Below are 25,191 nucleotides of genomic sequence, written 5' to 3'. Positions count from 1 at the left end.
GTCTTACTGGGAAGATGCTTGCATTTAGTTCCTGGCTACTGAAGAAATTTTGCAGGAGTTACAGATAACTTACTTGTCCCATAATAATGAAAACTATTACAATTATGCTAAAGAAAAATACTTAATAACACGGTAAAAATGTTTATGATGTCTTTTAATTTCAAAAGAAGGTTATAAAAATATTACAGTATGATCTCATATTTATAAGTAAAATATGTATTATTTCATTAGCAAATAAATATTAAGCCCCTACTATGCACATACCAATATAGATATTGGTATTTGTGTGGGTGTGTGTTACAGCAGATTTTAATTTTCTTATTTTGTATTTTCTGATTTATCTACAATGAATTTGTATTAATTTTCTAACAAAACGTCACTATTAAAATAAATTTTTTTTTGAATTATAAGAAAAGGCTAACGTCATAACAATAAGGTTGTATAGAATAAACTGACAACACAGAAGTTATTTTGGCCCTGTGTTCCACAGTGACTCACCAAATATACCCTGCACTGTTTATTTTATTTTTTTCTATTTCACTATTGAAATGAACAGATGCATTTCACGTCACATGGATCTCATGGAAACATGCCAAACATTTTCTTAGCAACCAAACTCCTGTCTTCTGCGCTGTGCATGATTAACTAAAACAGCCTGTTGACGGCTTAAAATAAACCTGCCTTTTCCATTTAGCATTTTATCAAATGAATATAATTTCATTTGCTGATGAATTTAGTTCAGCTTCAAGAGAATTTTTCTTTTCTTCATGGGGAGGCTGAAGAATCAGAACTGTCATACCAAAGAATGAAAAGCAAGCCTAGGGAGAACAAGACAGTCTGATGTTTACATGGGTAAAGTAAAAGTATCTTTGTCAATATTACCAGCACTCTCCCTCACCCTCTGTTTTATAGGGTGGAATGTTGATTTTAGTTCTGCTTTTGCATTATGGTGTTTACGTTGCTTGATTACAAGCATTAATTTAAATGACTGCTGTGGGGATTACTATTGTTATTATACGTGAGTTCTTGTCTTACTTTTGTTTATTTCTAGCACTTGAGTATGCCCTAAAATTTAATTAGATTCATCTCTTAGGATAGTAGACCCTTTGCTGGGGTTCAGAAGTAAAGGGACTAGATGGTATAATCCGTCAAGGGAGGAGGGATGTATATTATCAGGAGAGTCAATGTTTTCTTAGAGGATGTGACTCTGCAACTTGGAATGAATTGATATTCTGTTTAATGAATATAAACTATATCTCTGTGTCTATGTGTACATGTAGACACTTTGCATCCAAAGACTATAGGAATATTTGCTAAATAAGAAAGATTTAAAGTTTCTTTAAAGACTAACAGCTTAAAAACAAAGTCATCTATGCAGTTAAACCAGCATGTATCTACAGAATCAATGAGAGGAAGAGGGTTGGACTGAATATTATATAGTCCATGCGATTTCCCCACTATCTTTTACTTGTGTCCTCATTTGGAAATAGACAGTGAAAAACAGCACTAATGGCAAATTGCAACACTATTTAAATTTCCACCTTATTTTCCCCAGAGCAAATTCTTAAATGTTAAACATCATCAGGCAGTCAAGTAGACGCTTTAGCTGCACGTAGTTTTTTATTTTTCCTGGGGAATAAAGGCACAACAAATATAAAACATATTCCTGATAAATCCACTTTTTCTGATTGCTGCTCTATTTACATTTTGACAAATAATCTTGATGTATTGTCTTTAACATTAGACATAATCAATATAAGATTGATAGACATTTTACATTAAACATTGTAAAAATAGCTGCTCCCACATTTCATATTCTTCTGCTACAAGTCTGAATTCTTCATTACTTAAGCAAGGTTATGATGCTGGTCGGCTACTTTGGAAAATGTCACTATCTTCTTCAGGTTTGTTTTTGAAAGTGTATTAACATTTTCAAAACCTGATTTCTAAGTTGAGAAAAATCCAACTGAAAGATGTCACAATGACTGTTTGAGACTAATCCTACTGACGGCATTACTTCCTTTATGGAGGTAAGACTTGATAACTATCATTCTCTCCCACTAGCCTACAGAGAAGGTTCCCTAAAACAATACTGGGAGCTTCTTGCAGGTGCTTAGAGCTTTATTAATTACACTCAGCTGGGCCGAGGGAAACTAGAGATGAAATCTAGGAAATATTCCAGAGTCTGGCATGTGAGCAATCATAAGCAGTTCATGGAAACCTCAGAGTGTCTCAGCTTTCCTGCTTTATATTCATTAATTTCCTTTTCTCATATTAATAAAGGTCAATGCTGTTAGTGCCTACCTTATCCGTAGAAGGGAGCTTGATCTTGAACTGAGTCATTCCATTATATTCTATTTTTTAATAGAAAACTAAAATCTTACATTTGGAGATGGCTTTGTTTTCAGTATGCTTGGTATAGCTTTGTCTTTTTCTAATGAATAGCCCTTTACTTTATTCCAAAAGATCATATGTTTCTTAGAAGCATTTTTGTTCTTTAGTTAAAATTACGTTTTACTTTTAAAACTCAATTTAAAAATCAGTAGTTATTTATTGATGGCATGACATTAGTTGCTGTACTAAATCCTATAGATGAATTAATTCTCACACTGACACTAGGAAGTAGAATCAGGTCTTTCTGATGCTCTATAATGAAGTGAAAAAGAACACACCACACCCACATTAAGAATAGATTAAATGTCTTAGTTAATTAGCCAAGGAAAAAGAAACCTCTCCAAGGCGGGACCAATACGGCCTGACTAACAAGGATTTCCCTGGTCTCTGCTCCCTGAGAAAGTCCACCAGGAAGGTCATATCCACAGATAGTAAAGACCATCAGTGTCTAAATGTCCCTGATAGTAGACCTACCTCCAGCTTTCCAGGCTTCCCAAATAATTACGTCTTCACAACCCAAATTATTCTCCAAATCCCATGTTCTTATAATTACAGCAGATTTCAGAACATTATACCTTTGCAGTGGTGTTCCTTAAAAATGAGGTATATAATTTCCTTTATATAGTGAAATAAAAATATAGTTCATTTTCAATTTAAGGACTAGGGGCAACTAAAATCTGATCATTTGAAGAACTAATTTCTGGTAAAAAGATGAGGAGCTAAAGTACAGAGATTTGTTAATATAGTATTGGAAATTGTCAGGATAATTTGGGAATAGTTCTTTCTAGATCAATGGATGGATTGAATAAGAACATCTTTGACTTATGATTCTAAAATGTGGTACTATATTTTTGCAAATTTCATCTTGAGGAAATACTTTTCTGTAAGATTTTCTCCCTAAAGCTAGATTAGCTCTCCAATGGGAGTACCCGTACTCCCTGGAAGTCTGGAACAAAACAGGCAATACTTTCTCGGCTCTGCAATGGTATACAATGGTTGCCTAAACAAAAAAGGGCAAGGTTGTCTGGTACTTGCATAGATAGATAACTAGAAAGATATAGACATGGGTATGCATAGATGTGTGTGTTTGTATGTGTATGTGTGTGCATACAATTAAGAAGCCTATATGTATATGAATATAAGCTTATAGATATACATACATATAAGCTTCTTAGTTCCAAATATAGTAACATAAAGAATACTTTAGTTATTAGGAAAAGATACTCCTTCAATGCAGGCTCTTTGGTGCACTAATTCAGTAGCTACTAGCCATATGTGGGGCTATATAAATTTAAATGTAAATTAATTAAATGTAAATTAATTTAAAATTCATCTTCAGAGCTGCACTAGCCACATTTCAAGTACTCCACATATGGCTAGCAGCTACCATATCAGACAGCACAGACGTAGAATCCTTCCATCATTGCGGGAAGTTCTACTGGACAGTGTTGGTCCAGAAGTTAAGGAAATATTTTTAAAATGCATTTAATTAGGGCTTGTAGGTCTTATCCTTTCAATAAAGTCTTCCCTGAACTAATTTCTGTTGTAGATTACTAAAATGGGCTATTTTATTAGGCTGTTCACATAGTTATTCAACTTCTAATTAGAGGTTGATGAAGTTCTTTCATTTACGGCAGTATCATTTGCACCACATTTTCCAACTGCGTTAAGAAGTTACGTGATCTCACAGAAAATAACAAAAGACAGAAATTTACTCAACAGTCTAGAATATGTAAACATAAATATACGTGAGGGGTGTGTGTGTGTGTGTGTGTGTGTGTAAGTTTGTGTTGACTGAAAACCAAAGTTGAGGACGACGTGCTCCCACACTGTAAAGTGAAATGCTAAGCATACTACTAGCTTATCTCTGCAACCTTCTCAAGAAGAGTCCAGTTAAGTCCAACAGGGACTTCTGGTCTGCATAAGGAAATCATTAGAGAAGATGTTTTGAAGAAATGTCTAAGAGCAAGGAATTACCAGTGGCTCGCAAAGATTCTGTTTGCAAGTGGCATACTGCTCATATTTCACTTGCCAAATCAAGTCATGTGACCAAACCTGCCATCAATGGGGTGGAGAAGTCTACTCTTCTCACAGAGAGTAGCAGCAAATAATTAGGGACAATAGTATACCTGTCACAAGGCCCTTTTGCTACTGATAAACATCTCACTCTCTGTATTAGTTAGGGTTCTCGAGAGAAACAGGACCAGTAGGATATACATATATAAGGAGATTAATATGGGAATTGGCTCACATGATTATGAAAGCAAAGAAGTCCTATCATATGCCATCTGCAAGATGGAGAACTCCGAATTCAGACTGTAATTCAGGTTGGGTCCAAAGGCCTGAGAAACAATAGGAACTGCTGGCATAAGTCCCAGAGTCAGAAGGCCAGGAACTCCAGTATTTCAGAGCAGAAGATGGGTGTCCCAGCTCATAGAGAGAGAGAGAGAGAGAGAGAATTCGCTCTTCCTCTGCCTTTTTGTGCTGTTTAGGTCTTCAACAGATTAGATGATGCTGCCCACATTGACGAGGGCAGCTCTTCTTTACCTCAGTCCACTGATTCAAATGCCATTCTCTTTCAGAAACACCCTCACAGACACACTCAGAAATGTTTTACCAGCTATCCGGGCATCCCTTAATGTGTCAGTCAAATTGACACGTAAAATTAACCATCACACTCTGTTTTCTATATATCTTGTTATGATATAGCTGGTTTCTAGATGGTATTCTAGATGGTATTTTATATCTGCTTAGAAAAAGGACCCCTATTTTTAGAACAACTGAGGTATCTGGTTCTTCAACACTTTCAACAATAGACTGCTGTGGTTTCTTGGAGTCTCTTATCATCCTTGACCTAGGCTCAGCTGCACTGGTTACCCTCCCACTGTACTCCGAATCTGTAGAATGCATAAAAAGCAGAGAACACTTTGTTCATTACTCTGCCTGTTTTAATGCCAGAGATCCTGGCCTGTAGTCGGAAGTCTGGTAGGGAACAATTTGGACAAACTGAATAGAAGGTGTTATTTATGGCCACGAGGACAGAACAAGAATACCTGCCGCTAGAAAGCTTTAGATGATGATCATATTTTCTTTCTCATTAGCAGGGTGTTTCAAAGGCGGGTGGTGTTCACTTTATTCATTATAAACAAATACCGCTGAGTCTGAACTTTTGGAAGAAGCTTGTATTAATCAACACAGCACCCAGAAATGACGCCTGTGAGACAGGTGTTTTTATCTCCATTTTGCAAAAGAGCCAGCAAAACAAAGAGAGGTTAAGCGACTTGCCCAGAGCCTCAAAACTCTTAAGTGCTAGAGATGGTGTCTGAGCTTGAGTCTTCCTGATTCCAGATTTACACATGGATCTGGTGAGCATCTTCCTACTCATATCAACAAGTAGCATTCGTCAGGCGGTATACTGCATTCGCCAGCCCTCTTGCCAAAGGCATTGTCAACATTGGTTGATTTGTCTTTAAAATCACCCTTCAAAATAACTATTATTTCTTACTATTCTATAGCTAGGAAATTGAAGCTTAGAGGGGTAAATATGGTGTGAAAGATTACACTGCTAACAAGTGTTGGAGCCAGAATTTTAAATCAAGTCTAACTCTAAAGCCACTGTTCCCACTGCTTACTAACCTCTACTGTTACAGCTTTAACGCTTAGCATCTGCGTCCAAAACTAGGGGTGCCCTGGAGTGGAGAAAGGCAGTATACCTGAAGTCATACCAGAAAGGCAAGTAAAAAGAATACAATTACTTGAGTAAAAATGCATGGTATTGGATGATGGTGTAGGTTTATGGTGGAAATGAGAATATTAAAATGAGAATTACAGAAGAAAATCACTTAATCATGAACTAGAAATGGATTCCTGTCCCTGAAGCTCTTTTGCTAATTTTGCTCTCTCAGATCTAATTTTTGTCTTAAGCATGCTTATTTTGATTCTAATCCAGTTGAAGCAAGCTTATAATTAAAGTGGCATTTACTACATTGGACATTTTTCATACTGATTAGATAGGAGTGTCTAGGGCAGCGAAAGGCCCTTGGGATCTGGGCACATCCAATGTCTTGATCACACGGTAGAAATAGGCAGCCAAAATCCAGCCTTGGTGGGAGACAGTCTGAGTCAGAGGCATTGTTAGATGATAAGCCAAAGCGGAAGCCAGGGAGCTGAGTGCACCCGGAGATACTCATTGCCGGGAGGCTCTGTGTTCATCTTATTTTAATCAGTTGACCATTAAAAGAGAGAGAAGAAAAAATGAAAGAAAAATCATTAGGATGACTGAGTCATATGACAATTGTGTGCAACTCAACCATATCTAATACTAAAACAAGAGGTATTCTGATGGAAGTTAGCACACAGATTGACATGAGTTGTCATTTCTGGCACTTAGAACCAATCTTTTTCTAAAGAACTGCTACCTCTCACAATGGTAGGATATGAAAATGAGGCCCTTCCAACTCAATGGAAGCTAGTATATGATTTCTAAACTATTTCAACTAGAAGTATGTACCAGGCTGTCACTGATGTCCAAATAACCCCTGCAATACTTAGACATCCTTCCACAGAATATTATTCCTAATTGCTATATTTCTAGAATGATGCCCAGAATTTAAAATAATAGCCACATGTCTTGCTACTCATTGTAACTGAGAATGTAAATGTCCTTGGATAGCTGGAAAAATTGGAGAAAAAATGATAAAGGTTTTTCTTCATGACAATCAGTTCTACAGACATCTAGCTCTGCCAGAATGGAGGCAACCATTTATTGTTGATTGAGCAGTGGAAGCCATGGTTCTGGGTTTAAGGAAGACAGTTTTCTGGCCAATAGGATCTAGAAAGTGCCCTTGGAACAACTGACTTTCCAGGATGTTAATATACTTTATGGCCACTGACAAAAATATGAAGGATTCTGGGCTTGATTTTAAAGAAAGAGTGAATGTTCACCCTCACTTCTTAGAATATTGAGTAGAAAATCAAAGGCTTTTCTCGAATCTTCATTCCTCTCTTTATTCCACTCTTGGATCCTGGTTGTAAACCTTGGTATCCTGTACTATGGTGAGTCTACAGATGGATTGGGTTGTTCAGAATCTTCCCTCCTGTAATACACTACTACTTTATATAAAGAATGACCCCAATCACAGGGTTCTTATAGATCTTTAGAGGAGAATTTAAAACTATGGGGAAAACAGTAATTTTGTCCCACTACAAACAAATCAATCTGTGATTTGTGTATTGAGACTCCCCCAGAGAGATTTAGGCAATTAAGAATTGGAAACCCTTAATTAGAATGAAAAAAACTCAGCGATGGTAGATGGAGATGCTGATGAGTTCCAGAAGGGCTCTCTGTGTGTTGAGAGCTGGGTAGTCAACATGCAACGTAACATCTAGAGCAGTGTGGAACATTTCATTACCAAACACTGTAATCATGCTCAGGGCTCCCCTGGAGTGGCTCATCACGGGCCCTGACCTCAGGGTCCTATTTCTTCTGGTGTGGTTTGGGGTGTATTTAGTGAGTAAATGACCATGCTTTCTCCCAGTGGAACTAAAGAGGGCAGGTTGGATACAACAGCTTCTAGAGCTGGCGCTGGACTTTGTCAGCAGTATGGCTTTTATGATCATCGATCATAAGCAAAGAAAAACTGTTTCTATCCCTCTCTCTGCCAGGCATCCCTCTAGTGTCTAGGTTTCCCCTCTGCGGCTAAGTGGTGTACATAACACCCTTTCTATGTGCCAGGCTATGTCACTGTAAGGCCCTTCTGATAATGATAAACAGCTCACTCTCTGTATTAGTTAGGGTTCTCCAGAGAAACAGGACTATTAGGATATACATACAAAGATATAAGGAGATTAATATGGGAATTTGCTGTAAGCAACTATAAGCAGTGACATAGCCTGGTACACAGAAACAGCCTCCCCTTTTCTCTGCACTTAAATCCTTCCTGTTCTTTAACAGGGAGCTTGGACTTCACCTCCTGCAGACAAATATCTACATATTACCCTCCAGTTTATTTTTTATTTTGTTTATTTAATTGTGACTTTCTTCATTGTACTGTAACTCCCAGGGTCCTGAACATAATTCTAACAAGAAGCCTTCAATTAAAATGGAGTAATGGTGAGGTACGTTTGAGATACTTGCTATTTTGGAATCTAGGAAAGCAAATGTCGATGGGAAAACAGAAAAGTAGGATTCAACATCCAGACTTTTTAATGGTAAAGATTCCAAAGAAAAGGCTGTGTTTAGGGAAATGAATGAATACTGTTTAATTATACATAGAAATCGAAAAATAAGTGAATGAGTATATACGTTGGAGAGAGTGACAGAATTAAAAGTAAGACATCTGCAAAGTGATAGAGGAAACAGAACAGATAATCTGGATATTATAGGCCAAAAGCAATATAAAACATCTAATAACGTTTTTGGTATAGTGGAAAAATCAACAGCAATCTGAAACTTTCTGTTCTTTTGCAATATGAACAAATTTTATTTCATTGTTGGATATTCTGTCAGCTTTCTAAAATGATCTGGATATATTACTGACTTTTCTAACTTTATTTCCCCTGCTACTAGTATTTTATGTATTACTCTGTGGGCATCTTACTTATTTTCTTGCCTACGGGAATAATTTAACCTAAATATTAACATTAGTCATCTGAGAATAGTATTTCATGGACATTTTTATCCCTCTGTTTTTTTAAGATCATCCATTACTTTTATTCTGTTTCCTGTGTTGACGTTTTTCATGCTGTTTGCAATAATTTTCAGTAGGAAAAAAGTTTAAATGCATACAGTGACACTTCCATGAAATGGAATTTTCAAAGACATTTGTTTCTTGAATCTGTTGCTACGATTTTAAAATAGGAATGTTATACCCAGGAAAATATGCAATGTGGGAGCAGGACATATTTTACCACTGTGGGTATGTTCAAATTTCTAAAAATATTTTTGTTTTCTTTCTCTTTTTAAAGTTTGACAAGAAAATATTTGTGCATTCAAAATTTTTTTCCTAGTTATTGAGTTGTTTTTTCTCATTGTTCCTTGATGTCATCTCACCTAAGTATATGATTTCAGTGTGTTTTCTGGTTGGACTCCTGAGAGATGGCAACGTCAAGCAGGTTTATTTAGCTGTGTGATGAACAGAACTGCAGGAAGCAAGCAAAGGCTGTTAGCAGAAACCAGGAGAAGATCTTTAAAAGCATGATGAGCTATGTTACACACACCAAGGGCACAGATAAATTCCATTTTGCACCATCCTCAGAGATATCGCTGGTAGGTGGTAGAGTGTTGAGGAGTCAGAGCGCTAGTCGAGGATCAATGCAGCAGCAGCAGCGTGGAGGTGAGAGAGCCGAGGATGCCGAGGATGCCGGGAGCCCCCTGGTTCCCACGACTGACGGAGCAGGACCACCGCCCTCAGCCTCAAGCTGTTCCCGCAGCTTGGAAACTATCGGCTAAGCTGGCCCAGAGTACGAGAATTTTCTAAAAGCTGAAGGGAGACAGTCCCTTTAGTCCATGGGTATTCCAGTCATTCGATCCAAAGACAAGCTTAGCTTCTATTTAAAAAAAAAAAAAAAAAATAGCAGATAGCTGCAGGGTTAGCTCTCCCTGCAATAGCTGTTCACATTGATTTGCTTCATAGATTGATGGCTTTTGGCATTTGCAACCCTCCTGAACAACAGAGGAAAAAACCCAGTGGCTGGGCCAAACTCACAAATGATGAACGAACGTGGGAGACACATTTGGTGTCACACTGACTTGCAATGGATAACAGCATTTAAAAGTAGTAACAGCTGGATTCAAGTTTTTAAAATTAGGGCTGTGTTATTAATGGGGGAATTGGGACACTGGGAGTCTGAGAGGGAGATTTAAAAGCTTATTTTAAATGAATGGGCTTTCTGCTGTACCTTGGGATGGCAGCCACCAGGCAGACATGACACACGGCTCTGGCCCCTTGTCAGACAGCTTTTACTTAGCTGGATTCAGCGTTAGACCTTGGTATGCAACGAGCACACTCTAACAAGGAATGGCACAAAACCTCTTTTGTATTTATTGTGGGGATTTTGTAAAGTATATTGTCCAATAAATCTCATACCGTCTTCTTCATGAAGACATCCAGAAGAAATTCCCCACACACCATACAGACAGGAAAAGCTATGTTCTCCAGAGAAATGACGCTGTTCCCCTTCATAAACACTCAATCTTGTGACTGCCAGAGTTTCCCTCCTGCCTTGGTCCCGGTGAAGCAAGCGACTGGGTTTAAGATTAGAATGGGACCTTCTGTATACACTGATATTCAATACTTTTATTCCTGGCTTCACTTTGCTTTCTTACCCTTATTTTTCTTTTTCTCCTATTATATGCATTTTTGCAATGAGGAGGAAGATAAACAGTCAGTACACATTTTTTAGTGATAAATTATCATTTAAAATTTTTCCCAAATGACAATATAGTTATAAAAGAAAATATCCTTAATTTTTAAGAAATGCAGACCCAAGTATGGATGGGAGTGAAATGATGTGCAACTGTGATTTGCTTTAAAACACCTCAACAACCAAAGGGGTAGATAAAGCAAGAAGGGAAACATTTTGAAAATTGAATATAGGTGGGTTTTTAAAACTATCCTTTTTAACTTCTGTGTACGTTTAGGAATTTTAGTTAGAAAATGTTTTCCATTTGGATCAAATTTTCGATATAGTGGGAGGCCAAGTTTCTTGTCAACTTGACAGTTATTTCCATCAGAAAATGTTGACTAGTTTTTCACATATTCTTCTGAAATTGGTTTAACTGTTTTGTTTTTCTCCCCCTGTCTTGTCAGTTGAAGCTTCAAGTCATACAGTCTAAGACAGAATGAAGGCAGCAAATCTAAACTCCAAGGCTACATAAAGTGTGCCATTCCACAGGCAGAAACACTCACATGTGCTTAGAAATGCTCTGCTTTCCTCCTTGATTACCCAAATTCTCACTCTGAGCTTCTATTTCTCCAGATCTAGACTCAGGAATTTAATATCTGAAGACTCATACAGGGCTGATCTGCCCTAACTTGCAAAATTTCATGCATATTTCATACTTACACTCTTCATATGTCAATGGTGCTATTGAGTTTGGTTACTTTCTCTATCTGTGTGGTTTCATCACCAGTTTATTCACCACTATATAAAACTTAAGATTTGAGATAAGAACTGGAATTTAAATGACCGTTAGGAAAGAATGTATCTTGGTTAGAATATAAGAGTCTGAAAAGTCTGCTGTGGGTGCTAAGCTGGCTACTAGGGGAAATGCTAACAGAAATTTGTCATATGTCTTCAGAGTATTGTCTGGCAACTCATTACAACAGAGGAAGAGTAAAACAACATCTGCTTCTCTCCACCTCACACTGATAAAATGGTTGAATAAATGCACTTTGCTTATGGCACAGGGGACTTCATCTTTCCAAGTGTTTTCATACAATGCTCAAGGCTAATTCTTTTGGTCCTGATGTTTTATTTCTTAGCACCTGCTGGATCAAGAAGCACCCACAAGGATCATTTCTCAAAAACGTCTGAAACCATATCTATTCTGACTATGAACCTTGATCACAATTCAAACCCTTAGGCTATTGTTCTGATTGTTTTCAGCATTACCCACTAACTTTTGCTTTCTATTTCCACATTCTGTATTCTGGGGGCACTTTTTAAACAGAGTCTGAAAGTGCTATTCTTTTTTTTTTTTTTTTGAGATGGAGTCTCTCTCTGTTGCCAGGCTGCAGTGCAATGGCACGATCTCGGCTCACCGCAACCTCTGCCTCTGGTTCAAGCAACTCTCCTGACTCAGCCTCCTGAGTAGCTGGGACTACAGGCGCACACCACCACACCCGGCTAATTTTTGTTTTTAGTAGAGATGGGGTTTCACCATGTTGGCCAGGATGGTCTTGATCTCTTGACCTCCTGATGCATCCACCTCAGCCTCCCAAAGTGCTGGGATTACAGGCATGAGCCACCGTGCCCACCCCAAAAGTGCTATTCTTATTATGACCTACAGTGGTAATATTTCACTTAAAAATCAGTGCTATGCCCATTGCTGGTTAACAAGCTTTGGAGAAGTATTAGGTTGAACCATAGAAACTGCCACAAATGGTCAAATATTGAAAATTTTATATGCTTCAGCTCATAGTCCCTTTCACACACTCTCTTTTTCATATTTTTTTATAATTTTATTTTTTATATGACTTAATGGGCACATGCTGATTTCTTGGATGTCATCAACACTCCTGAGCCATGAGGGTAAGATCAGAGCTGCAGGAGTCCAGACACGTACTTTGTCACCTGCCAAGTGAAAGACAATGAATGGAGTTGTCTAAATTTTTCAGTGAACTTTTTGGTGTCTATGTTGTCTAATTTTATTCCCTTTCTTTGTGTTTAAGAAAGATCTAATACCCACATAGAATACCAAGGCTATTAAACTCTAAGCAGATTACCTACTTCAAAGCTTAAGATCCTGTTATCATAGGCATCGTTTCTCAAATTTGTATAAATGTACATGTGATGGAAAACCAGAAGATGCTTGGTAAACATGGTCAGTTTTACTCAATGATGAATGGTTTCAGTCGTCATTTTTTTGTATTAAAGGAAACACAAATATACTAAGGAGTAAAATGCAAACACTACATGGATTTTTAAGATAAAATCTGACACTTGAAAGGCATGTTCTGCATTTAGGGCTATTGCCAGCCCCAGGACCATGGGATGAAGTTTTACTCCGTCTGCCAGTAGAGGAAGTTTAGTGGAAGGTTTGAGAACCTGAGCCCTGAGTGTAGGAAATGCATAGAAGTAGCAAAGTCTGAACAACACTGAGAACTACACAGTAAAATTAGCACATAGGATTTATTATCCTTTGTTGAATGAGTGTATGAGTATATGATGCTGCTGCTGATGATGATGACAATGACCACAATGATTTAAAAAAAAAAAAACTAATATTTTTGGAGTTCTTACAATGGGCGTAAGTATTGGTGCACAAGTATTCCAGGGATTGGCAAACTACATCCTGCAGGCCAAATTCAGCCCACTGCCTGTTTTTGTAAGTAAGATTTTATTGGAATATAGCCACACCAAGTCATTCAGGTATTATCCATGGCTGCTTCCACTCTATTTAATACAAGGGCATACTTGAGTAGTTGCAACAGGAGACTACATAGTCCACAAAGCCTAAACTATTTAGTATCTGGTTCTTTACGGAAAAAATTTGCCAATTCCTGTATTAGTGCATTAATTCTCATAACAAGCTTATGAGAGAGATTCTAATATTACCCTCATTTTGCTGATGAGAAAACTAAGGCACAGAAAGGTTATTTAACTTACTCAAAGTAAAAGAGCAAGTAAGTGGCAGGGCAGTATTTGAATCCATCAGTCTAGTTCTAGAGCCCACATATCTGAAACAACTCACTATAGAGATCTTTCTAGATAAGGGAAAACATATTCAAGGTCACTTTAAAAAGATAGGCCCAGCCGGGCGCAGTGGCTCACGCTTGTAATCCCAGCACTTTGGGAGGCCGAGGCGGGCGGATCACGAGGTCAGGAGATCGAGACCACGGTGAAACCCCGTCTCATTAGCCGGGCGTGGTGGCAGGTGCCTGTAGTCCCAGCTACTCAGAGAGGCTGAGGCAGGAGAATGGCGTGAACCCGGGAGGCGGAGCTTGCAGTGAGCCGAAAAAAAAGATACGCCCTAAGTTGACAGCCTCCTAGTATATGCTGTTAATATATCCGTAACTAGAAAAGCAGGTGCCAAATTATGAGGATGGTGAGCAAGAAACCTGGAACATGGAAAAAATAGCATCTGTCTTAGCCAGTTCAGGCTGCTATAATAGGGCACCATAGATTGGTGGCTTATAAACAACAGATATCTATTTCTCATAGTCTGGAGGCTGGAAGTCCAAGGTCAGGGTATGAGATGGTTTGAAAGTTTGTCCCCTCCAAATCTATGTTGAACAGTGATTCCCAATGTTGGAAGTGGGGCCTGGTGGGAGGTGACTGGATCATGGAGGTGAAGCCCTCAGGAATGGTTTAGCACCATCCCCTTGGTAGTAAATGAGTTCTCCCTTAGTTCATGTGAGATCTGGTTGTTTAAAAGAATCTGGGACCTCCCCCTTCTCTCTCCCTTGCTCTCATTCTCACACATGATAACACTGGCTCCCTCTTTGCCTCCTGCCATGATTGTAAGCTTCCTGAGTTCCTTACCAGAAGCAGATGCCAGCACCATGCATCCTGTACAGCCTGCAGAACTGTGAGCCAATTAAACTTATTTTCTTTTTCAATCACCTAGCCTCAGGTATTTCTTTGTAGAAATGCAAAAATAGACTAACACAGGGTACCAGCAAGGTTGGGTTCTGGTGAGGGGCCTCTTCTAGGTTGCAGAAAGCTGACTTCTCATTGTATCCTCACATGGCAGAAAGCCAGAGAGGTAATTGGGGTTCCTTTAGGGCACTAATCCCATTCATGAGGGTTCCATCCTCATGATCTAATCACTTTCCAAAGGCCTCACCTCCTAATACCATCACATTTGGAGTTAGGATTTGAACATATGAGTCTGGGGGGAAATATAAACATTCATTCAGTTCATTGTAGTGTCTAAAAACATCACAGCCCCATCCACTTGATGCCCACTCCCCATGTGCCACGGGAAGTTCAAAGAATCCCGAAACATCTAAACAGAGCCCTTAAAAAAACATTAAAAACCATTAAATCATTAAAACTCTTGCTCTAGCCAAAGCTATCTCTTCCTGAATATGATTTGCAAATCCCAATTCCATGTTTGTGCATTCCCTAAGTCGTTGTTTTCTACTCTTTGCCCTCCCAATACCCACAGTGAAAGTGGGAGGAAATTCAGACATCTGAAAGAATGTTAGTAATGATGGGGAGGGTCAGGTTTACACTGGGGTGACCATGAAAATGCCGTTCTTTTAATGTCGTATTAGAAATTCCTAGAAAGCAAAGGTTATGACTACTTAGTGAATTTCTTCAGCTCTTGCAATGTGCATGCAAATACATAATAAATACAAGAAATGATCTTGTGTTCAGGCTTCTGTCAACTAGAATGCCCTGTTAATTGTTACTCCATACTTCTATAATAATGGATCTCAGAAACTTGTTGAGGTTGCTTCTTAATTATCCAAAACCTGTGTTCATTATAGTTTTTTTTTTTTTAACACAAATACACTTTTAATTGATCTCAGATAAAAACCACTCAAGGAAGGTCAGTAATCATTTTAGCTCCTGATCTATGAGAGCCCTGTGGTGAGCAGCCTTGAGGAGCTGGGTTAACTGGTTATTTTCCTGAGTTTCCATCATCTGCAGTATTAGAAAAAACAAGGCTCTGTCTCAGTTTAGGATAAACACATGGCTGGCAACCAAACCCAGTCTCTTACATTCCTTGTTTTTTCCTTAGCTCTTCTACTTTGTTGACGTAAGCTTTCATGGCCTCTTCCTTGGTAGTCCCTTTCAGCTCATTCCAGGCATCCCACTTGGTCTTGCCTCTGGAGTCCAACATCCCAGGCCATTCTGTATTTATGTCGCCTACAGTTGCTTGTTTGTAGTGGCCATAGATGAACACATCTCATCATCCCCTGGCGTGGTCTGAAGGTGTTTAACGTCTTCCACGGCTTTCTCAAACTCAGCCTGAGACATCCTGGCCAGCTTGCAAGGACTCCAGGGAGGCTGTAGAGGAGGAGAGGAGCAGGAAGCAATCATCATAGTTTTAAAATTAAATATGTATACTCTGCCTAATTCTTTTAAAGATGCACTATATATATGTATATATAGTACTATTTTCTTTTAAACTGGTAACAGGTTCCTTAGAAATTGTTGATAGTTTTCTGTCTCTGATAATGGAGGTGTCAGCTTACCTTTGGAGCTGGCTTCTTTTTCGGGGTGGGTGGGGGAATCCCCAAATAGTTCCTTGTGTGATATAAATGTAAAGGAAATAACCGTCCATGAGCTGATAAGGGGAGATAATTGGATCTTTGTGGGAGCTAGACCAGGGCTCTGGCCCTTTGAGTAGATGGTGTCTCACAGCCCTCCTCAAGTGAGTGTCCAACTCAGACCCCCACTCTCAAGTTCAGAGTTGTCAAAATGGCCTGATGGGCCTCCAAAGCCCTGGTGAAGATGACCAGTAAAGGTAATTAAGTCCAAAGATAGAATCTGTGATAAGGGAGAAGAGTCTGCATTGGTGACCCTGATTCAGTGTCAGGGCCTTAATCAGATGGAGGAAACACTCATTCTGGACTTAGTGCGCAGCTGATACCAAAACTTCCTTGGACCAGTACCTCCAGCGCTGTGGGTGTATCCTGAGGAAATGACTGAGGTTGTGATTAGATTACACATGGCTGATTCCTAGACAACTTGAAATCGAGGCTATATGTCTTGCGGGACACCCATGGCTGAGTCTGTGGAGAAAGGGGTAGTTCCCCAAGGAACATATTGGTTATTTTACCAGCAAAAACACAAATGAATAGCAGGCAAACAAAAACAACTGATTACACCATAAATACTAAAAATGATTTCCCCCTTTTATAAAAGGTAAGCAAATGCCTATGCCTTTCTCAAGTTCAAGAATGATTATAACCATGCTTCCATTTCCAAAAGAAGGAAACTGTACCCATAGCGACTGTATAGAAAAAGAAACACAACAGAGGTGCACAGTCATAGCTGGGCTGACTGCCTGCACACACCCAGCTGTTCTCTTAAAATCACAAAGCCCGTGGAAGTTCAAGACTCTGTTGTTTTGGCCCAAATTACATATTTCAACACTTTATTGTTTGCTTTTGATGTCTGGGTTAGTAATTTTCATGCAAAAAGGACCATCTGGGAAAAACATTTTTTTGTGTCTCATGTGGGTTCTTTATGGATAAGCAAAAATGCTCATTATTTAAGCAAAAATGTTTTTAATATGGAGCTGCAATGGATGTTGTGAATAAGGAGTTACGTCATTGTGCTATCCACTTCTATGCCCAGAAAAACAGAAACACATTGCTTTGTATTCATGAGGAAAGTGTAGAGATCACTGCAAGAAATGTGTTTTAGAAATTACCCCAAATATTACTCTAGAATACGTTCTTTGTTATTAAGCTTTGTTATAGCATAAGGAAAAAAAATGCTTTGGTAGACTTTTTCAAATGATCTTTCATAAAATTACAACATTTCTTAATATATTTTTAAATCAAGAAAGCCACATATACAATATTAACTGGGAAAGAGTATTTAAAAAAACAATTCTTAAAAATAACAGATTGGCATAATCAAATCAGGTGAGTTCTGGTGATTACTGAGAAATAAAACACCTGGATTTAATAAATCTTAAAGCACTTAACCATGTAATAAAGCACAGAGCAATGGAAGAAAATGTGTAAATTTGAAGTCTCATCTAATTTAAAGTCACAAAAATGAGAATCACACAAAATATTCTCGCCTTCCTGGGCAGAAATGAATACATCAACACTGCAGACTATGACAGCGTAGTAGCTATTAACCCATTGTGGATAAACAATTAAAAAGCTTGATTACCAAATGTAAGATAATGTAAAGTAGCACTCTTCAAATGAGTCTGGGTATATCAGAGTACATGCCGACTTGCCCTAAGAGACCATGTTGGGTGGGGTCGGAGGGGGTGGCTTTAAAGAATCCAGGTTCTTAAGTGAATTAAGGCAAGAACAGAAAACCAAATACAGCATGTTCTTCCTTATAAGTGAGAACTAAGCATTGTGGGACCTAAGCATTGGATACTCATGGACATAAACATGGGAACAGTAGACACTGGAGACCACTAGTAATCTACCTATTGGGTACTATGCTCACTGCTTGAGTGATGGGATCATTCATACCCTAAACCTCAGCATCATACAATATACCTATGTAAAAAACCTGCACATGTACCCCGAACCTAAAATAAAAGTTGAAATTATTAAATAATTTCTTTAAAGAATCCAGGTCCTTACCCTCCATATGTTCTCTTTCCTAAAACACACCTGCTTACAGGATAACCCTCTGGTGGCTCTCCTCTTATCTCTCACCACTATCAGCTTCCTCCCAATGTACTCAAGAACAAACCTTTTACTCTTCTTGAACCCAACTACATACATTTTTCCAGGGTGGAAAAACCCCTCATCAAACCAAAGGGTTTAAAATGTCAAAATTGAAATATGACATATTGGCAGAGGAAAAGAGAAGAGAGTATCGATAAGAAATATTGAAGGCATAGGTGTGTTATTTTATACAAGTGACAAACTTATGAAATAATTTTTTATCAAAGGTTTTTATCTATTTAACTAGAATATTTAACTGGAAACCATGCTAGGAAGTTCCAATGGGTTAAGATGTGTGTTCTCTCTTTATCGTTATGATTCTCAGTAGTGAGAATGAGCTTGATAATTTGCATTATTAACCTGCATCATGGCCTGTGTCTCAGTTGCATATGTGCATGGTTTCAAGGAAGAAGCGACAAAAATGTCTATGCTTACTTGCATCGTTTTTCCAAAAAGACCATTTACAAGAAAAATCATCTTTATTTTATTTAACGGAGACACAAATCTCCTGCTCACTGTCACTCCTCAGTCATTGTGTTTATTCAACTATTTGATGTTGTTTTGTGATACATAATTTATTTAATAGCAATCATCAATTTACTTTTGGTAAACTCTACAATTACTAGGGACTCAATACCTTCTCTTTTCTCTGCTGGTAATTCCCAGTAAACTGCACTCTTTCAAATAAAACATTTACTTAGGTATGGGTGTATGATACCCCTCTGCCCCCTGTAGAGAGGGGACTGGCTCATAGTGAATCTTACGCTTCTATTGTCCCTTGCTCCCTATCTGTAAGTAATAAGCCTGCTTCATGGAAGTTGTATGTGACTATTTTATCTCACTGGATTCAGACAAGTTGGTAACCAGTGCACAGTGAACCTGCGTCACACTGTTGGCTTAAAACAATCATTTAACTCTCATAATTCTGCTGTTCAGGAATTTAAGCAGTGCTCAAAAGGGAAAGCTCATTTCTGCAACATGTGCATTGACTGGAGAATCCATGATAGCTTTGCTCACATGTCACGTTTCTCAAATGTTTGACTGAAGTGGCTGGGACCTGGCTGATCCTCTCTATCTCTCCCTTCATAGGCTCTTATACTCTGGGGCCTCTTTTTCTGCACACGCTCTCTCTTTACATGAATTCTTTTTTTTGGGATACAGGGCCCGCCACCAGCCGGTAATTTTTTTGTTTTTTAGTAAGAGGGTTTCACCGTGGTCTCGATCTCTGACCTCGTGATCCATGCTGGGATTACAAGCGTGAGCCACCGCGCCCGGCCATGAATTCTTTATATAGCTGCTTGTTTCTTCTCTGAGCGAAAACAGAAGCTATATGACATTTGAATGTCTGGGCTCAAAAATCCAAGAATATGACTTCTGCTGCATTAAACTTGTCAAAAAAAAAATCACAAGTTCAGTGCAGATTCAAGGTATGAGTAAACAGATGTGCTCTCTTGGTCAGAGAACTGGCAAGTGCATGAATAATTCTTACTGGCTGTAGTTACATACAATCTCCCACAGTCTGCCCTCTGGCCACAAAAATTCACATTACTTCCATATGCAAACTATAGTCAACTGTTCCAAAGACTCCCAAAGTCTCAACAAATTATAATATCAAATCCTATGCCCAGTATCTCTTGATCTACGTTGGGATCATACAGATGTGCATGAAATTTCGTAAGTGCAGCTCCTTTTGATATGAACTGTGAAGCAAAAATGCAAGTTATCTGTACCTCCATGCCCAACAATATAATGTGAACACAGACCAGAATAACCACATTAGACATTGATTTATAAAAGGGAGAAATGAAGGCACAAAGCAGTCACTAGTCAACAGAAATTCGGAAATACAGCCAGGCTCATCTTATCCGTGTCCCCTAATCTGGAGGCAAGGAATGTTTCTTGATTCAGGTTCAGTTTTGCTATATGGAAGTGATTACCTAATCCATTGCTTCTAATAGCTTATACTTCTGTTTGAAGGGCTCTGGGCTCCACCCTCTGAATCATATTCCTTTGTTCACAGGAAATTTTCCATGTTTGCCATCGTCTAGCTGTCCCAGTCTACCTTTTGCAAAGCAAATTGAGGACCCAGAGAAAAATGAAATAGAAAAAAAAAGACCTTTTTTCATTTTTCACCTTCCATGTCCTTTTTAGTTCAAGCTGATATAATACCTTAAAAAATTTAATGTGCTTCCTGTGTATCAAATTCTAAATCCGAAATCCAAAATAAATCTTATTATAAGTGAAAAAGTCACACATACAAACCTCTTCAAGACAAGCCCCTCTCTAATGCAGGCTTTGAGTCAGAGCATTGTGGAACAATATTCTTAAAATTCTTACAAGCTGTTTTGTCTAGCTAAGAGGGTTGATGAGGCACTGAGTTAAATTAGGGAACTTGTAACCACACTGTTGATTTGATCTTTACACTAAGGCCACGTTTTATTGACAATGTCCTGAATTCTATCTTTTTCCTGGGGCCCTTTCTCACTTTTAGAACATTTTTCTAACTCAAGAATGTGGGAATGAGAAAATATTTTATTTTCCAACTCAGCAAGTCCTCAGTTGGAAATATTTTCTCTACATTTGACTTGAAAATGGAATCAGTCCTGTTTAGTCAATATCATTTTTGCAATATCTTATAATATGTAGGTATAAGAGGCTGTATTAGTCCGTTTTCATCCTGCTATAAAGTCATACTCAAGACTGGGCAATTTGTAACAAAAAAAAAGAGGTTTAATGGACTTACAGTTCCACGTGGCTGGGGAGACCTCACAATCATGGTGGAAGGTGAAAGGCACGACTCACATGGTGGCAGACAAGAGAAGAGAGCTTGTGCAGGGAAACTTCCGTTTTTAAAACCATCAGATCTCACGAGACTTATTCACTATCACAAGAACAGCACAAGAAAGGCCCACCCTCATAACTCAATTACCTCCCACCAGGTTCCTCCCACGACACATGGGAATTATGGGAGTTACAATTCAAGATGAGATTTTGGTAGGGACACAGCCAAACCATATCATTCTGCCCCTGGCCCCTCCTAAATCTCATGTCCTCACATTTCAAAACCAATCATGCCTTCCCAACAGTCCCCCAAAGTCTTAACTCATTTCAGCATTAACTCAAAAGTCCACAGTCCAAAGTTTCATCTAAGATAAAGCAAGTCCCTTCCACCTATGAGCCTGTAAAATCAAAAGCAAGTTAGTTACTTCCTAGATACAATGGGGGTATAGGCATTGGGTAAATACTACCATTCCAAATGAGAGAAATTGGTCAAAACAAAGGGGCTATAGGCCCCATGCATGTCCGAAATCCAGTGGGTCAGTCAAATCTTAAAGCTCCAAAATGATCTTCTTTGACTCCAAGTGTCACATCCAGGTCACGCTGATGAAAGAAGTAGGTTCCCATGGTCTTGGGCAGCTCTGCCTCTGTGGCTTTGCAGGGTATAACCCCTCTTCTGGCTGCTGTCATGGCAGGCATTGAGTGTCTGTGGCTTTTCCAGGTGCGCGGTACAAGCTGTCAATGGATCTGTCATTCTGGGGTCTAAAGGATGGTGGCCTCCTTCTCACAGCCCAACTAGGTGTTGCCCCAGTAGGAACTCTGTGTAGGGGCTCCAACCACACATTTCCCTCTTGCACTGCCCTAGAAGAGGTTCCCCATGAGATCCCTGCCCCTGCAGCAAACTTCTGCCTGGACACCCAGGTGTTTCCATACATCCTCTGGAATCCAGGCAGAGGTTCCCAAACCCCATTTCTTGACTTCTTCGCTCTGGCAGGCTCAACACTACATGGAAGCTGCCAGGGCTTGAGGCTTGCACCCTCTGAAGCCACAGCCTGAGCCACAGCCTAGGCTGGACACAGCACAGGTACCTTGGGACCCGCCCATGAAAGCACTTATTCCTCCTAGGCCTCCAGGCCTGTGATGGGAGGGGCTGTCATGAAGACCTCTGACACATTGGAGACATTTTCCCCATTGTCTTGGGGATTAACATTTGGCTCCTAGTTAGTTATGCAAATTTCTGCAGCCAGCTTGAATTTCTCCTCAGAAAATGGGGTTTTCTTTTCTATCGAATTGTCAGGCTACAAATTTTCTGAACTTTTATGCTCTGCTTCCCTTATAAAACTGAATGCCTTCAACAGCACACAAGTCACCTTTTAAATGCTTTGCTGCTTAGAAATTTCTTCTGCCAGATAGCCTAACTCATCTCTCTCAAGTTCAAAGTTTCACAACTCTCTAGGGCAGGGGCAAAATGCCACCAGTCTCTTTGCTAAAACATAACAAGAGTCACCTTTGCTCTCGTTCCTAACAAGTTCCTCATTTCCATCTGAGACCACTTCAGCCTGTCCATATTGCTATCAGCATTTTTGGCAAAGCCATTCAACAAGTCTCTAGGAACTTCCAAACTTTCTCACATTTTCCTGTCTTCTTCTGAGCCCTCCAAACTGTTCTAACCTCTGCTGTTACCCAGTTCCAAAGTCACTTCCATATTTTTGGGTATCTTTTCAACGGCATCCCACTCTACTGGTACCAATTAGTCCATTTTCATGCTGCTGATAAAGACATACCCAAGACTGGGCAATTTGCAACAAAAGAAAGAAGTTTAATGGACTCACAGTTCCACGTGGCTGGGGTGGCCTCACAATCCTGGTAGAAGGTGAAAGGCACATCTCACATGGCAGCAGACGAGAGAAGAGAGAAGAGAGCTTGTGCAAGAAAACTCCTGTTTTTAAAACCATCAGCTCTCATGAGGCTTATTCACTATCACGAGAACAGCACAGGAAAGATCTGCCCCATAATTCAATTACCTCCCACCAGGTTCCTCCCACAACACGTGGGAATTGTGGGAGCTACAATTCAAGATGAGGTTTGGGTGGGGACACAGACAAACCATATCAGAAGCCAGCTGCGCATGCAAAATTTTGCCTGGAGGCCAGGTGCGGTGGATCATGCCTGTAATCCCAGCACCTTGGGAGGCCGAGGCAGGAGGATTACGAGGTCAGGAGATCGAGACCATCCCGGCTAACACGGTGAAACCCTGTCTCTACTAAAAATACAAAAAAATTGGCCAGGCATGGTGGCAGGTGCCTGTAGTCCCAGCTACTAGAGAGGCTGAGGCAGGAGAACGACGTGAACCCAGGAGGTGGAGGTTGCAGTGAGCCGAGATCGCGCCACTGCACTCCAGCCTGGGCGACAGAGTGAGACTGTCTCAAAAAAAAAAAAAAAAAATTGCCTGGAAACCTGCTTAGCCAGATCCACAAAATCCTTAGGTATGTTTTCTATCTTTATATTTCTGCACATAATAGTTTTTTCAAATGTTTCCTCACTACTTAATATTGGGCATTCTTCTCCAGCCTCCAATAATAATTTGCTTACTGGTCTTCTAACTTCCATAAATAGTCCCATTGTTCTTCCAGTTTTTACCTGTAGTTCAGGGGCTGGCTGGGCTTCTTTCTACACCCCTCCATAGTGTCTCATGCAACAGAGGTTTTTTCTCTCCATGTGGCCACTCTCTCAAGGACAATAAGTGAACTTCCTCACATAGCAGCTGTTTTTCCCTCTGATCAAAAGCAGAGGCTATGTGACCATTGTAGGCCTGGACCCAAAAGTCCTAGAATGTCATGTCTGCTGTATTCTGTTGGTCAAAACAAGTCCCAAGGTCAGACCAGATACAGTTTACCCTCATCTCTTGATTAGAGAAGCCACAAGTAAATATGATATGCAAAAAACTCTTGGTCCTTACACTGGGTTGAATAGTGGCCCCCAAATAAATGCTTATGTCCTAATTCCCGGAACCTGTGAATGTTACCTTACTTGGAAAAGGGGTCTTTGCAGATGTAACTAAGTTAAAGATCTTGAGATGAGGATATCAACCTGTCTTATCTAGGGGGACCCTCATCCAATGACAAGTGTTCCTATAAGGGACACACAAAGGAGAGCCACACAGGCAGAAGAAAAACCATGTGAAGATTGAGGCATATGCAGTCACAAGCCAAGGAATGCTGGCATCTGTCAGATGCTGAAAGAGACAAAGAACAGAATCTCTTAGAGCCTCTGAAGGAAGCACTGATATCTTGATTTTGGACTTCTGGCCTTGAACTGTGAGAGAATCAATTTGTGTTGTTTTAAGTCACCATGTTTGTGGTATTTGGTTATGGCAGTCACAGGAAACTAATATAGCAGGTGTGTTTGAAATCAATCCAATACATTATGCTTATATTATTTTTAATGTTCAGATACTCAACATAAATAAGCTTTACAAAAATTTTGCTTCAGTCTACATAAATCAGATATATAGTATTTATTAATAATTTTTAAGAAAAAATTTATTTTTGAAAATAATTTTTGAATGGAATGATTTTATAGGATAATGAATATAAGAAAAATAATTTTCATTTTATAGTTTTCAAAACTATGAATGTTGTCCCAGTGTAGATTTTAAATTGCATACTTACTATACAAATAACTGTCTAAAGCATTGCTTTCTGCAATGATGGAAATGTCCGATGTCTTCCCTGTGCCGTGTTGTAGCCACTAGACACACGTGAATATTGAGAACTTGAAATATGGTTTATGGGACTGAGAGTTAAATTTCAAATTTTATTTCATTCAGTTAATTTAAATTCAGACAAATGTGACTAGTGGCTACCATACTGGACAAGTGCTGGTCCAACAAATCCTTTTGCAAGTTAGGTGGTATATACTTTTTTCTTTTAACAGTATTTAAGAGGAATATAATTGTATTGCCCACTGACGG

General features: G+C 39.2%; 1 pseudogene; it reads right to left on the bottom strand.

The window, feature by feature from the left end:
* Nucleotides 1–14,104: 14,104 nt before the first annotated feature.
* The window catches only part of LOC131382609 (acyl-CoA-binding protein-like), a 31,863-nt pseudogene continuing 20,776 nt past the window's right edge, over nucleotides 14,105–25,191 (bottom strand).

This window comes from Hylobates moloch, unplaced genomic scaffold, assembly GCF_009828535.3.
Source record: "Hylobates moloch isolate HMO894 unplaced genomic scaffold, HMol_V3 SCAFFOLD_2, whole genome shotgun sequence".
Classification (NCBI taxonomy): domain Eukaryota; kingdom Metazoa; phylum Chordata; class Mammalia; order Primates; family Hylobatidae; genus Hylobates; species Hylobates moloch.
This window is presented reverse-complemented; position numbering and strand designations above follow the sequence as displayed.